The sequence below is a fragment of the Cibotium barometz genome, chromosome 32, assembly GCF_041138505.1.
Source record: "Cibotium barometz isolate CiBa-2024 chromosome 32, ASM4113850v1, whole genome shotgun sequence".
NCBI lineage: Eukaryota > Viridiplantae > Streptophyta > Polypodiopsida > Cyatheales > Cibotiaceae > Cibotium > Cibotium barometz.
The window spans coordinates 9,108,748-9,124,211 of record NC_141077.1 but is presented as its reverse complement, the minus strand read 5'-3'; positions in this window follow the sequence as shown (position 1 = coordinate 9,124,211).

The following is a 15,464-nucleotide window of genomic DNA, read 5'->3' as shown; positions in this document are numbered from 1 at the left end:
GGAGGCAACAAAGTACCAAAAAAACCATCAATAGGTGGTGTGAAAGCTAAAATATTTTTGTCATACTACCTTAAAGGCTGTCGAGATAAAAACAAGAAAAATATGTTTAATCGATGGAAAGATCTACATAATGCAGTCAAGGATATTGGAAATGATGGTTCAATCCAAAATCGAAAGGCAGATGTGTGGATTTCACTTGACAAGATCTTTGCATTCATGGAGAAAAAGAGCTAGAGTAATAGTGAGATAAAATTATTTGAAAACATATTAGAGACTTGGAGGAAGGCATTCATTGCAGGATGGAGTGATCAACATGTAACTCATTACATAGTAAGAACTTTAAAAACTGCTGCAATCTCAATACTGTGAGACCAACTAATACATACATCTGATTTTTTTCTGTTTTGTCATTGATTGCAGCATATACTATATAATCATACACCATATTTCACAAAAGACATATGGTTCATTTTGTCAATATGGTCGACTCAAGGCATGGAGAAGTCACATTACATGGCAAGAAGAGGTTACTTTAAGCACACTAGACATGGTGGAGGCAAGAATCGAGCCAATAGTCTTTTAGAGTTACATCAATGGACTTACAGGAAATTGATTCACAAAAAGCAAAACAAAAAGACACATTCAAGTCCTCATCATTGACATGTGCAATACAATTGATTAATAAAGAAAAGCGACAATGCGCTTGGAATCAGTCAACTGCGAGAGAGCGCCATCAGTTGTGGCGTCGCTCAAGAGTCAGGGTTGGGAGAAGGTGGTCTAGATGAGGTGGGCTGCTTGATCTTCTTCAGTGGTCTTCCTTTTTCTCTTCTTCCTATTCATCTGCCGGGAGATCTATTTTTGGCGTCTGCACCGTTGAGGGCAATAGTTCCGACCGGCTTTTTCTTGCCCTTATTAGATATCCTTTTTCCATATAGATGCAATGTGTTTGGGTCTCTAATTCCCGCTACAATAGCATGCGATGTATATGACAGGTAGTAGGGGCATCTTAGTGCTTGGCAACCATACCCTTGACCAAACACCTGCAGTGCAAAAACTGTTTCTCGACCAGCACCACCTTCTCAGCGTTTAAAGGCACTTCGTGTGCACCACAAAACCTGGATAGTACTTTGAATGTGAATAAAGGAAATTTTGCATTGTCTTTTGAGAACTCCTTGTGAAATATAATGATCTGCTATTAAAATTGTAATCATCATGACTCATGTCGCTACTTGCTGTTGTCAATTTAAGTAAGTGTCGTTAATTGCACGTAGCTTTTGATGATTCAAATGTCTTATATATTGAGCGAGAGCAACATCCTTTCGATGACCTGTTGACTTTGAAATGGAAGCTCTAGATGATCTTGAGCCTCCTACTCTCTTCAGGAAATTATCATCATATACAAAAACCTGGTACCAATTTTATATGTTTAATTGACACAATCGACAAAGTCCACGTAAATCAAATTCTTATAGTTTAAAAAATCTTCGGCTCTATTACCTGTTGATTTTCATCACCCTCAAGCATGGATCTTATCCACAAAGGTATCGTGGACTTACTATCTTCATGCACAATAGGTGCCAAAAATTTGCCCATATCTGCCAAACCAAGACGGTCGGCAATTGCTGCAGCCTCCTCCTCGGAAGGCAATTGGGGTTTCATATGTCCTAGCTTCATCGAACATCTTTTTTAATATCTCCTTGCCAGGCAGGTACTCAGAGTCTTGGACTGCAGAATCAGCTAGTAGATAGTTGTCAACTCCTTCCTCTATCTATCCCATGTCTGCTTCACTAAAATTTGCTAAGGCAGCCAAGCAATAGCCTCTTCACGAATATTGAAATGTTGCATAATGTCTGTTAATAATACATAATCAACTTGGGCTGCCATAGTAAAGCTGGGCAAGGAAGGTAGTGATAACTCCCCCTGTTCATTCTCATTAGAAGGTGCTGCATCGAAGGGGATAAGGGATGCATTAGCCTCAAAGGTTTCCTTTTCGGCCTCTGCCATCTCCTCTGCTGGGTCTATAACCACCTCTTCCTCAACCCCATCATCCTCGATTGGCACTTGATTGCTTGCCAAAGTCACTGTCTCGGGCTTTGAGTCCTCAATAGTAAGAAGATGCAGAAAACAAAGAAAACCATAACTAAATTGGAGCAGGCGACACTTCTTTGAGTGTATTGGGCATTTCTCCTCTACTCTATTGCTCTGCAGCGACTGGGAATCTTTTCAAGACAACGACTAAGCCTCCTCTTCATGACTTTGTCTGTTGCAAAATCAGATGGATGAACATATCGTTCACCATCGGCGGACATAACAATATTGGCAAAAATAGTGTCTTCATACTCCTGCTCACGATCACCGAGAACAATCCTACAAGAATTAATGATGTTCTCAAGAGAAAGTTCCGTGTTGAACATTGAAGACAACTGCAAACGCTCGTGGGCTTGTGCATTGTACAAGAACATAAAAAACTTTTGTGCACAAGACTCTTCTGCCTCGTCATCCGATTCATAGACAATGTCCAACTCTTTCGAAGACATGTCTAAAAAAAACATTTCAGTCAATTAGAACATGCACGCTTATTATACATGGGGTCAATACCTGGCGATAAGGATATTTGGATACACATGCAAGCCCCCTATCGCTTGGTACTAGCACCAAGCAATATTTGGATATTTGGATACACATGCAAGCCCCCTATCGCTTGGTACTGGCACCAAAAAAAGAGGGGTCAGTACCAAGCGGTAGAGGGCTCACGCGGAATTCACGAGCCCATCACCACTTGGTATTAACCCCTAAATTTAAAGAGACTTAAAGGGGTCAATAATTTTTATTGTTTTTTTTAGATGAAGCCTTTATATATTAAATAAAAAACATACAAGCGGCATATTTTGTATTTTAGTTATATTTTTAAAGCTAAAATAGTCTGTCTTCCAGGCCTGAAAATTTAAGGCCTGCCCTAAGCTTCGACTTGAAGGCCTATAAACTTACTTGGCCTTCATGTTTACACATTTGCAACCCACTACTACTCTAGAAAATTTGATTTCAATTGAAACCTTAGTTTCCATTGGTGGTGGAGGGAGGGAGGGAGGGAGGGAGGGAGGCATGCGCATACCTGTAGAAAAAATTGAAAGCTTTGGTGATGGCATTGGCAATGCAGAGGGATGGCGATGGCGTTGGCGATGTAGAGGGATGGCAATGTAGGTAACTCTACGCAAATGGGTGTCTCAGCTTATCACAGAGCCAGTTAGCTTTGAGGATTTTCTATTAGACTTAAACCTAGAAGGATTTTAGCATGCAAAGAAAATTTATGAAATAGTGTAAATTTCTAAAAATATACGACCCAAATTGCTTGATTTGCTGGTTTGAGAGGAGTCCAATGGGAATTTGGGTACGTTTCTAAAAAATATCCTTCCCGGACACTGCTCCCAAGGGAGATTTGGGACTTAAAAAACTCGTACCACACGAGGAATTTTGGGACGTTATCGACTCATAACACTTGTGCGGACATTTAAAAGGTCGGATGCATTAATGACGCCGCATGAATATGGTATGTACTATTTGCTCACTCCTCGACTTTCTTACATGTGCTCATTTTTTTCACCTCTGAGTCTCTGACAAAATAGTAAGAGCCAAACGCCATCACTTCTACATCCATCGTCCTCCGACTCTCCGACTACGTCAGCCTCCTCAACGCCCCCCAAACTGAGCCAAATGCCATTGGCCTCTACATCCATAATATGTATTTCAGAGTTCTTTCAGACCCTCTATTAACGTTTTGCGGTCTGTTTTGTGAATGTTGATAATAGTGTCTATACAAAGCGTTCAGGGTTTCATTGGGGTCCTTTTGGTCCCATATCGCTTAATACTGACCCCCTTGGCTCACGTTGCCCACGAGTCTAGTACCAAGCGATATTGGTACCTCTGGACTCTTGTTTGTTTCATATCGCTTGGTACCACTGTGATAACGTTGGTCATGGGGTTAGTACCGAGCGATTCAAAGGCCTTTGGAATCCTGTTTGCTTTATATCGCTTGGTACCGACTCCACTATGAGTCATGGGGTCAATACTAAGCGATACAAAGGCCTCCGGAATCCTGTCTGCTTTATATCGCTTGGTACCGACCCCACTGTGATAACGTTGGTCATGGGGTTAGTACCAAACAATTCAAAGGCCTCCGGAATCCTGTTTACTTTATATCGCTTGGTACCGACCCCACTGTGATAATGTTGGTCATGGGGTCAGTACCAAGTGATTCAAAGGCCTCTGGAATCCTGTTTGCTTTATATTGCTTGGTACCGACTCCATATGAGTCATGGGGTCAGTACTAAGTGATACAAAGGCCTCCGGAATCCTGTCTGCTTTATATCGCTTGATACCGACCCCACTGTGATAAGGTTGGTCATGGGGTTAGTACCAAATGATTCAAAGGCCTCCGGAATCCTGTTTACTTTATATCACTTGGTATCGACCCCACTGTGATAATGTTGGTCATGGGGTCAGTACCAAGCGATTCAAAGGCCTTCGGAATGCTGTTTGCTTTATATCGCTTGATACCGACCCCACTGTGACAACGTTGGTCATGGGGTCAGTACCAAGCGATTCAAAGGCCTCCGGAATCCTCTCTGCTTTATATAGCTTGTTGGTACCCACTCCAATGTGAGTCATGGGGTCAATACCAAGTGATACAAAGGTCTCCGGAATCTTGTCTGCTTTATATCTCTTCGTACCGACCCCACTGTGATAACAGTGATCATGGGGTCAGTACCAAGAGATTCAAAGGCCTCTAGAATCCTGTTTGCTTTATATCGCTTGGTACCGATCCCACTGTGATAACATTGGTCATGGGGTCAGTACCAAGTGATTCAAAGGCCTCCTGAATCTTGATTGCTTTACATCGCTTGTTGGTACTGACCCCACTATGATAACGTTGGTCATGGGGTCAGTACCAAGCGATTTAAAGGCCTCCGAAATCCTATCTGCTTTATATCGTTTGGTATCGACTCCAGTGTGAGTCATGGGGTCAGTAGCAAACAATACAAAGGCCTCCGGAATCCCGTCTGCTTTATATCGCTTAGTACCAACCCCACTGTGATAACGTTGGTCATGGGGTCAGTACCAAGCGATTCAAAGGCCTCTGGCATCCTATTTGCTTTATATCACTTGTACCGATCCCACTCTGATAACGTTGGTCATGGGGTCAGTACCAAGCGATTCAAAGGCCTCCGGAATCCCATTTGCTTTACATCACTTGGTACCAACCCCACTGTGATAACGTTGGTCATGGGGTCAGTACCAAGCGATTCAAAGGCCTCTGGAATCCTGTCTACTTTATATCGCTTGGTACCGATCCCACAGTGATAACGTTGGTCATAGAGTCAGTGCCAAGCGATTCAAAGGCCTCTGGAATCTCGTTTGCTTTATATCTCTTGGTACCGGCCCCACTATGATAACGTTGGTCATGGGGTCAGTACCAAGCGATACAATGTACTCTGGAATCCTATTTCTGTTATATCACTTGGTACTGACTTCTTTAAATGCGTTTCTCATCACGCTTTGTTTATTTGTTTAGATGGCTCGTACCAAGACAATTGCTCGGAGGCTTGAAAGACCTACCAAGTCATTGCAGGCGCAAGGCAGAACAACAAGGAGGTATCAAGCTCACAGGGCAGTTTTGCAGGAGCTTCGTCGCATTGAGCGACACATGCAGCCTGCGATATCCAGGCTCCCTTTCCAAAGGATTGTGCGTGAAATTTGTGAGCAATGGAGTATTGGCATGCGGTGGCAATCATCTGCATTATTGTGTCTTCAAGAAATCACTCTTAGGACTGGATCATCGAGTTTTTTGAAGATGCTTACTTTCTCGCCGCTCATGCCCATAGGCTGACAATAATGTCGAGGGATTTTGATACCCTTCGTCAATTGCAGTACATATACGACCAGATGCTTGTTCCTATTTCTGTAAGCGCTCCTTGAATGCAAAATATCCTTATAATTCCCCCCTCGATCCTCGTACAAGACCATTTGAGAGCTCCTGTGCTCCTCACGACAGGGACACTCGTTTGCAGAGTAGGTTAAGACTTGAACACCCCAGTGACGATGCCCCTCAAGCAGAGCCTCACAAACAACTAGAACCAGAGGCACAACCACAACCGGAAGCTACTGCAGCCACAGCCTTCCACTGAAGTTGAAATTATTGCAAAAGAAGAAGATGTAGACATGATAGAGAGGGAATTAAGTCTAATTGAAGTAGACAATATCAGAGAATTGAGAGTTTTGGAGGCTGCTACGCCGGTTAGAGCAGCATTTTCACTTCGAGGCCAAAGAGTTGTCAGGCACCTGGATGGATACGATTTAAATATTTTGAGGAATGACACAATGGAAATCACAGATAACATTGTCAATATTTTACTATGGTATGTATAGTATATATAATGCATGATGTATATAGTATGATGCATGACTGAGCTTTAAGTACCAGTGGACTAATTCTTTGTTCTTTTCATTGTTGCCTTTAGATATTGTATATTACTACTACCAAAAGACGTCCAAAACTGTACATATACTGTGGATCCTCTCATTTTTGCAGCATTACAAAATGATAGCTTATCATTTTTGAACCTTATGTCCTGGTTTGAACTAGTAAACCTCGATTTGGCAAGACTTATTTTCACGGCTTACCATGAAGAGTGAGTCTCATGCTAAGTTTAAAATTGACATCAAATATTTGGTAATCTATATGTGTTTTCTTTAATAACACCTATGTCCTCTTTGTTTTTTTCAATTGACATTGGAGTTTGCTTTTGTACGACATTGAGCAAAACACATGTTATTTTGCAAATTCTGTTCAGCAATATCATGGCCGCGTTAGAGAGTAAGTCCCTATTGATATTTCCCTCTTCCACAAGCATGTAGATTTATTTAAGCAGGATAAGCTGATGCTTGTTTTTTGACCTCTTAGATGTGCTCAAAATTTTGTATATGTATTGAAACATCTCCTACTGGAGCCGAACCTTGTACAACACATGACATATCGTAGGATAAAGGTGCCAGTCTAGCCAAATGATGTCAGCTGTAGTGATTACAAAAGTGAGTCTTTATAAAAAATGATAACTTTTGGAAATCCATGGTGAGTGAAAATGAGCATTCAAGGTTTTCTTATATGCAACAAAGTATGCTTGTTTGCTAAACTATCCACAATTGTCCAAATCATGTCATTATGTGATGAGGGAGTGGCAAATCCCATGATGAAATCCATTGCAATATCCTCCCAAAGGACCAGTTGGAATTGGCAAGGGCATCAATACACGTTGTGATTTACCATGTTGACACTTAATGTGCTAACATACAATGCAAGTGGAAATAAAGTATGTAACTTCCTTTCAAAGTGTGGACCAAAATAAGTGCTCTTGACAAGCAGCTAGTGTGGATGGCATCAAAGTGGTCTAGGAAGTGGAAAAAACATGGTAAATCTCATCAAAAGAAGTGATTTGAACAATAGAAATATTATTAACCAATAGGTCTACGACTTAAAGCATTAGCAATTTCATTAGCCGGACAGACTTGTATTGGATCATAGGGTGGAAACTTTGAATAAAGGAAGCCCATTTAATATGGTGGTTTGAGATCAAAGGCCAACTAAGCACGTGCTTAATGCTTTGCTGGTCCATCTTGATCAAAAATTTAGAACCCATGAGTAGTGCTTTAAAATGCGAAGTGCATGTACGACCGCCAAAATCTCTTTGTCATTGGTGCTATAATTAATCTTAGTAGGTTTTAACTTTCTAGTTTCAAAACCTATGGGGTGGTCATATTGCATTAAAATAGCTCTTATGCCCGGTCCACTAGTATCTTTGATAACTAGGAAGAAAGGTCTAGAGAAGTCAGGAAGTTGGAGGATAGGAGCAATAGTAAAGAGGTATTTAAGACGATCAAAATATGTTTGCTGAGTATCACCCCAACGAAAAACTATGTGCTTCTTGAGAAGCAAGGTCAAAGGTAAAGCAATGAGGGAAAAATTACGCACAAATTTTCTAGCACAAATTTTCTATAAAAATTAGAGAGAACTAAAAATGATCTAACTTTATGTAAATTCTTCTGAATAGGCCAGTCTCTAATGGTAGATACCTTCTTTGGGTCAATATGAATGCCATCTTTAGAAACAATGTGCCCTAAGTATTCAATTTTCCTTTGAAAGAAAACACTTTTATCAGGGTTAGCATAAAAATGATTCTCTTTAAGCAAACAAAAAACAATGTTTATAATGAATGATGCTCATGTTCACTTTTAGAGTTACTAAAAACCAAAATATCATTAAAAAAGACAATAACAAAATCCTGGTGATGTAAGAAGATCTTATTCATCATTCGAGGAAAGGTTGCAAGTGCGTTAGTAAGGCTAAAAGGCATCACTAAGAGTTCAAAATGACATGACTGAGTGTGAAAGGCAATCTTATAGATATCAGCTGAGTCCATATAGACTTGGTGATACCAAACTTGAGATTTAGATTGCTAAATACACTTGCACATTTTAATTTTTCAAGCAAGCCATCAATTCTAGGAATAGGATAACGGTTCTTTACGGTCACTTTGTTCAAGGCACGATAATCTATACACATACAATAGGTCTAGTTTTTCTTTTGAAATAAAAGAATTGGGGCACCAAAGGATTACTAGGATGGATCAATCTTGACGTTGAATTTCCATTTGTTCATGTACTTCTTCAAGCATTGGAAGTTGTAAGATTGGTTACTAGAAACGCTCAGTGTATTATTATGATCAGTCCATGTAAACTTACTCCGAGCACGATGTATTTGAAGGTGAAATTATGGCAGAAGAAAACATTCTTTAACATTTTCCTGGAAGTTGACCCATGTGCTAGGCGATCATTGGAGTTGTGTATGACATTCCACCATAAAGATGCTTTATTAATCAAGTGATTGGTTGCACACTTAATCTTATCACTTTCAGAAAACGGCTCATTGGCAAAATAGTCATCAAATGGGCTTAACTATGATAAAAATAGTGCAACCATTCTTCTTACCATCAAATTCAAAAAAAGGAAATGAATGATCACTTATCTTGGACTATTTATTACGAGTCTGCTGGGTATTAAAAACAAGCTTGAGCGCTTTGGCGAAGCGAATGTCCTCCAGTTCAAGCTCACAAGAAAGCTTTTCACGAGCAAGGGGATCTTCAACAGCTTCGCACACGATGATTTTCAGCTTCAAATTCTTGTTAGAGTAGAAGGTACGTTGCTCCAAAATAAGGGTCGTCAGAGAGCAGTGAATTTAAATTAAAACAATTGGTTTCATCAAAAAGTGGTGTAGGAGTTGGTGCTGAGGAGAGGACGAGTCTCATCATCTGGATTTATAATGACTTGAATAAGAAATGGGAAAGCTGATCACATGATTTGTTGATTAAAGATCTCAAGGACGTGGATAGAAAGGACGAGGTTTATTGTAGGTGGGTAGGGGCACAACGGTTTTGGAGTAGATGAGAGATGACAATTTGTATTGCTAAGTCCAATTTGTATTGCTAAGTCCAAAAGCCTTAAACTTGTTAGACAGGTGATGGTGGCAAAGAAGTGGTTGTGGGGTTTGGTAGGGGAAAGGGGGTTATGGGAGTGGCAAGATTGGTAATGTAGAGGCCTACATTGGCAAGAGCATTGTGCATGCATCTTGCAAGTGACTTGACACGTAAACAAAGGGGGAATGTAATGAAAACTAAAAACAAGTTTGATTTAAATTTTTTATGCTTTTAATGACTAGTGAAATATGTAAATTATGGAAGAGAAAGAGATTTTTATTAAGAAGTATGGCATGTAGGTGTGCAAAACGACAAGGGACAAAACAAAGGATGAGAGAAAAGTAAAAAAATTAGCAAAATTTTGTGGGCAAGAGGGTTTGTGCAAAAGGGGAGGGTGAATTAGGTGAAAGTAAAGAAGCTAGAGAGTTCCCATATGCATGGTTTGAAAAGGGGGGGTGAAAGGGATATAAGGAAAAGTGATTCACTATGAAAGTGGAGGGGAGAGTGGACGTATGCTTACCTTCTATTATCTTATTCCTTAATTCATTGATGGGACTTATGGTCTATGAGTGGCCCGTCGCATTTGAAGTACCTGCTTTTGCACGTTTCTTGATGTGCGTTGGTGGGCTGGCACATGTTGCATACTTCCCAAGGCCTCTTGTTTTACAGGTTTCTATACTCCAAATATCTTTTTGCACACCTGGCTCTGGGACCATTGTTGCAAGAGGGGAAGTCAAAAAGCTTACATCTTACACCTTACACCTCTCTTAGAAACAAGGACACAATCATCTCCATCAACTCTCTTTCTCTCACAAATCAAATACATAAACTAAGAAAACTTCATAGCCTAGAACTGTGTGTAAATAGATTGACAAGAAATAGACAGAAAAGTAGAGAGAAAGAGACGCATGACACCACAATAGGTTAAATCTTCCCCACTTGTTTGATGGCTCTCTCCTCAAACAAGTGTATTTTTATATATTCCACAAAAAGCTTGTATGAGTCAAATTGTACAATCCACTTTGGGCTTGATCATTCCTTTTCCCATAAAAAGAGGAAAGTTACATGTTTCATGCATGCATCAATTATTGTCCTCAAATTTCACTAAAGTATTATGATGAACTAACTAAATGGACTACACTAAGAGTTTCCAAACAAATTAAATAAAAGGGTGTCTAAGTGAATAGTCTAAATAGTTGATGGCCGCCCGTAATGCCAAAATGGGTGAGGCCATCATGCAAAAATTGGAGAAGAGTCACAAAGCACCTGTGCTAGCCGTGCCACTACTTACGTGCTTATCAAAAACCGTCACATGTATTATATGCACATAGTGTTCACCATAAAATTAAATCCAAATAATCATTTAAAATATATTTCCATGACAAAGAGAGAGAAGCTGAACAAAAATTAGAATATGAATAATGTGGGTCCCAAATGTTTTTTCATTAATATATATACAAGAAGTTTAGAACGTTTATTATTTTGGAGAATGGCACATGTGAGGGTTTCCAAAAGATCGAGGAAACCATTGATCCTTCTGGCCTGGAATCTTCCAACATTCAGAGCTCTATAAAAAAGATGGAGGAAACCATTGATCCTTCTGGCCTAGAATCTTCCAACATTCAGAGCTCTATAAAAAATTGTTGTTCAACACCTTGTTGTGATTAGAGTGAGTGAGAGATTTGTAAAAATAGTATTTTGTCTTATTAAATTAATGTTTTTTAAATGTCGCCTTGAGCTTGAAAGAGAGACTCTTGAGACTAAGAGTGAAAGAGAGATTTTTATGCAATCTTTTGAACAGTTTCAAATTTTTAAATAAACATTTGAACAGTTTCAAATTTTAAATTAAACATTTGAATAGTTTTAAATTTTAAATTTTATTTTATTTTATTTTTGATGCGTGCTTGAGATTGAGAGAGGGGAAAGTGAGATGCTTGATACTAAGAGAGAACAAAAGAAGAGAAAGATATAGAAATTTTATGGGCACTGCAAAGAAAAACATTTACGCCAATATATATATATATATATATATATATATATATATATATATATAATATTATATTATATTATTTAGTGAAATTCACCCTTCATTATTAGAAGCTTCATCACCTCCGTTCTCATCCATTGATGTGATATGTGTGTGTGTGTGTGAGAGAGAGAGAGAGAGAGAGAGAGAAATGAAATTTACCCTTCATTATTCAAAATTTCATCACCTCCATTTTCATCCATCAACTTGTGTGTGTGTGAGAGAGAGAGAGAGAGAGATATGATGTGTGTGTGTGTGTGTGTGTGTGAGAGAGAGAGAGAGAGAAATGAAATTTACCCTTCATTATTCAAAATTTCATCACCTCCATTTTCATCCATCAATTTGTTCCCTCCACGTGGAAACATATGCTAACATGACATCTCTCTCTCTCTCTCTCTCTCTCTCTCTCTCTCTCTCTCTCTCTCTCTCTCTAATCTACCCTTCATTATTCAAAATTTCATTACCTCCATTTTCATCCATCGACTTGTTCCCCCCATGTGGAAACATGTGCTGACATGACACATCTCTCTCTCTCTCTCTCTCTCTCTCTCTCTCTCTCTCTCTCTCTCTCTCTCTCTCTCTCTCTCTCTATTCTACCCTTCATTATTCAAAATTTCATTACCTCCATTTTCATCCATCGACTTTTTCCCTCCTTGTGGAAACATGTGCTGACATGACACATCTCTCTCGACTTTTTCCCTCCTTGTGGAAACATGTGCTGACACATCTCTCTCTCTCTCTCTCTCTCTCTCTCTCTCTCTCTCTCTCTCTCTCTCTCTCTCTCGTTTGCCTATATTTTGTGTAGAAACACATGTAACATGCAAGGAGGTTTCTTGTGTGTGTGTGTGTGTGTGTGTGTGTGTGTGTGTGTGTGTGTGTGTCCTGCAAATGAGGTTCTCTTGCTTGCATCTTTCCCTCTCTCTCTCTCTCTCTCTCTCTCTCTCTCTCTCTCTCTCTCTCTCTCTCTCTCTCTCTCTCTCTCTCTCTCTCTCTCTCTCTCTCTCATTTTTGCGTATGTTTCATGCTTTTTTGTAGAAACACATGTAGCATGCAAGGAGGTTGCTTGTGTGTGTGCGTGTGTGTCATCTTGCAAATGAGGTTCTCTTGCTTGCATCCTCCCCCCTCTCTCTCTCTATTATTGCAAATGAGGTTCTTTTTGGCTTAAGCTGATAACATCTCTCTCTTTGTACATAGCTCAGATGTAGGGCATCTCTCTCTCTCTTCCTCTATCTAGAGGCGAAGGGCACACCATTTCCTCTCTTCCTATCATGACTAGTAAAAATCAAAGGCAAATATGTTAGTAGATCCTCTCTCTCTTTCTCTATCTCGAGGCAAAAGGCACACCATTTACTCTCTTTGCCTATCATGACCAATGAAAAGTCAATGCATATATGTCAGCAGATCCTCTCTCTAAACAACCCAACCCACATGCTTTTAATCATCTCAATATTGAGACTTAAGTCTCCATTAACTCCCATTTATAGATCATCCTCTTTATGGCCTGAGTGTTCTCCTAGTTAGTAGTGGGGCTCATCAGCCAAAGCCTTAAACAATGTAGTCAATTTACGTTCTCATTATGATCGTCCAATGGATCCATCTACTGAGCCTTATTTATTTTAACGATTTTTGGTCTTGCTCTCTGCCATAGTGTCTTCAAAAACTTTTGTCCTCGCTCTCTACCATGGTTGCGTGCACTTTGCCTTCCAGTGTATTCATGGCAACTCGGTACCTTGGGAGCTTTGGGAAGTTGCCATGTGACCAAGCGAGCATCTTCCACGTGGCACTTTCCTTATAAGATATTATAGAAGAGGAAAATTCAGCTTGTTTTTGTAGAGAGAGAAAATGGTTTGGCCAAGCGAGCATCTGCCATCATGTGGCACTTTCCTTATAAGATATTATAGGAAGAGTAAAATTTAACTTTTTTGCTTAGAGAGAGAGAGAGAGAGAGAGAGAGAGAGAGAGAGAATGGTTTAGGCTAGGGTAGGGGACATCATATCTATACAACTTATTTTACCTTTGGAAGGTTCTAATGAAAACCCAAACAATTAGACAAGCAATAGGGAGAGGTTTGAAAGTTAAGTTTTCCCTCTTTTAGTGTCCAATCTGAGAGAGAGATATGGTGGCTTGGGGCGTTTGAAGTACTGAAGGAGACACATGAAGTGGTGGCTTGGATACTTGATAGGATACCATGGATTACCAATGTCATTAAAGCACAGATTGAGGGGGGGAAATTATAAGTGGAGGGTAAGGGTACTTATACAATAGACTGGCATTTAAGAGGTGACTTGAGGACAATAAAGTGCCTTCTTGGGTGTCCACAAGGTGCTGACACCCCAAATCCTTGTCCATGGTGCTGCATGAGAATGGTGAGAGAAAAGAAATAGAAGAAGGCAGGAAGGAAGAGGAAGCTAGAGAATCAAGATGATGAGAATGACACAATGGATGATAATGCTGGCAATTGGGTTGGTGGTGTCTTGCTTGCTAACATGCTAGCTGAGTCAAACATGCATTTGCGAATGGAATTCTGTAATTCCATTCGAACTCAAGAATGTCCACTTTTGTACTTTTCATGCGTGTGTTTGATCGTCTGCTCAAGTGTCACGTTGATTATGCATTTACTATGCAAGGCAAGAAAAGACAACATGAAGCTCTTCAAAAAGTAGAGGAACTATTAAACTCAATTGGATGCCATGGTGGCAATGTGCAAATTACTGTTAACAAGAAGACCTCTGGCATAAATCATGAAGTGGCCCAACAGGTGTCAATGAGTGGATACAAGGTAAGACATTTTCTAGAGAGGCCGGAAAAAGTAAAGAACTCAAAGTCCTCGGACTTGTGGAAGGATTTGTGTAAATGCACAACGTTTGACTGCACCAATCCTAGCCTTGTAGTTCTACGTGAGAAAGTTTGGACAGACTTCAATAAGATGATTAAATTAATGAGCAAAAAGTAGGACTACTCTAGAGGAGTGCCAAAAATTTTAAGAAGAGCTTCAAAATTTTACAAAAGCCATGGTCCATACATGGGGTGATACAAACATTACGCATTACATGGTAAATGAGTTTCTTTCTACTCAACATCAATTTGAAATGATTATAAGGTATAAAGTATAGCTTCTGAATTGGTCGTGTTTTCTTTTGCAGCACATTTTGTATGCACATAGTGCATACTTCATGAATGAATATGGTTCTCTTGACATGTGGATCACCCAAGGAATGGAAAAATCTCACTACCGAGCTAGAGGAGTATATTTCAAAAACACCCAACATGGAGGAGGAAAGACTCGTACAAATTACCTCAAAGAAATGTTCAATTGGTTCTACAGATATACTTTTGGGCAAAAACTATCAATGGAAAATGCTCGTACGAGTGATTTAGCAAAGGTAGCACGAAATCAAGCCAAAATTAGGAGATCACTAAAGGGGAAAGTTGGCATAGGACCAACACGTCATGCAGCATGGAGATCATCAAGAAGATAAGAAGGAAGAAGTTGGATTTAGTGTAACGAAATTTTGTATGCAAAAATTATAACATTTTGAAGTGTTGTAAACATTTTTGCTTAATACAGACTTGTAATTAAAACTTATCATATCATTTCATTACATAAAAGATATAATAAAATATTTACAATGACAAGATAATTAACTGACATGTAGCAGTTGCTGCATAAGTAGTCTTTGCCTGTGCATGGAAGAGTACGAATGCTTTGGTAGGAAACTAAACTTGCAGTGCTCTAACATGAAGAAAGAGCGGCCATGGACCATAGGAAGATAAGCTTTTGCAGAAGAGAGGGAGCATGATACGTTCAAACAAAAAAAGAGCCAAATCGAGGAAGAGGATTAGGCAATTACTTCTCAACTACCAAACGGCTATAGGCACGCTGGCTCGCTTACTAAAAATAAGTTCAATTAAGA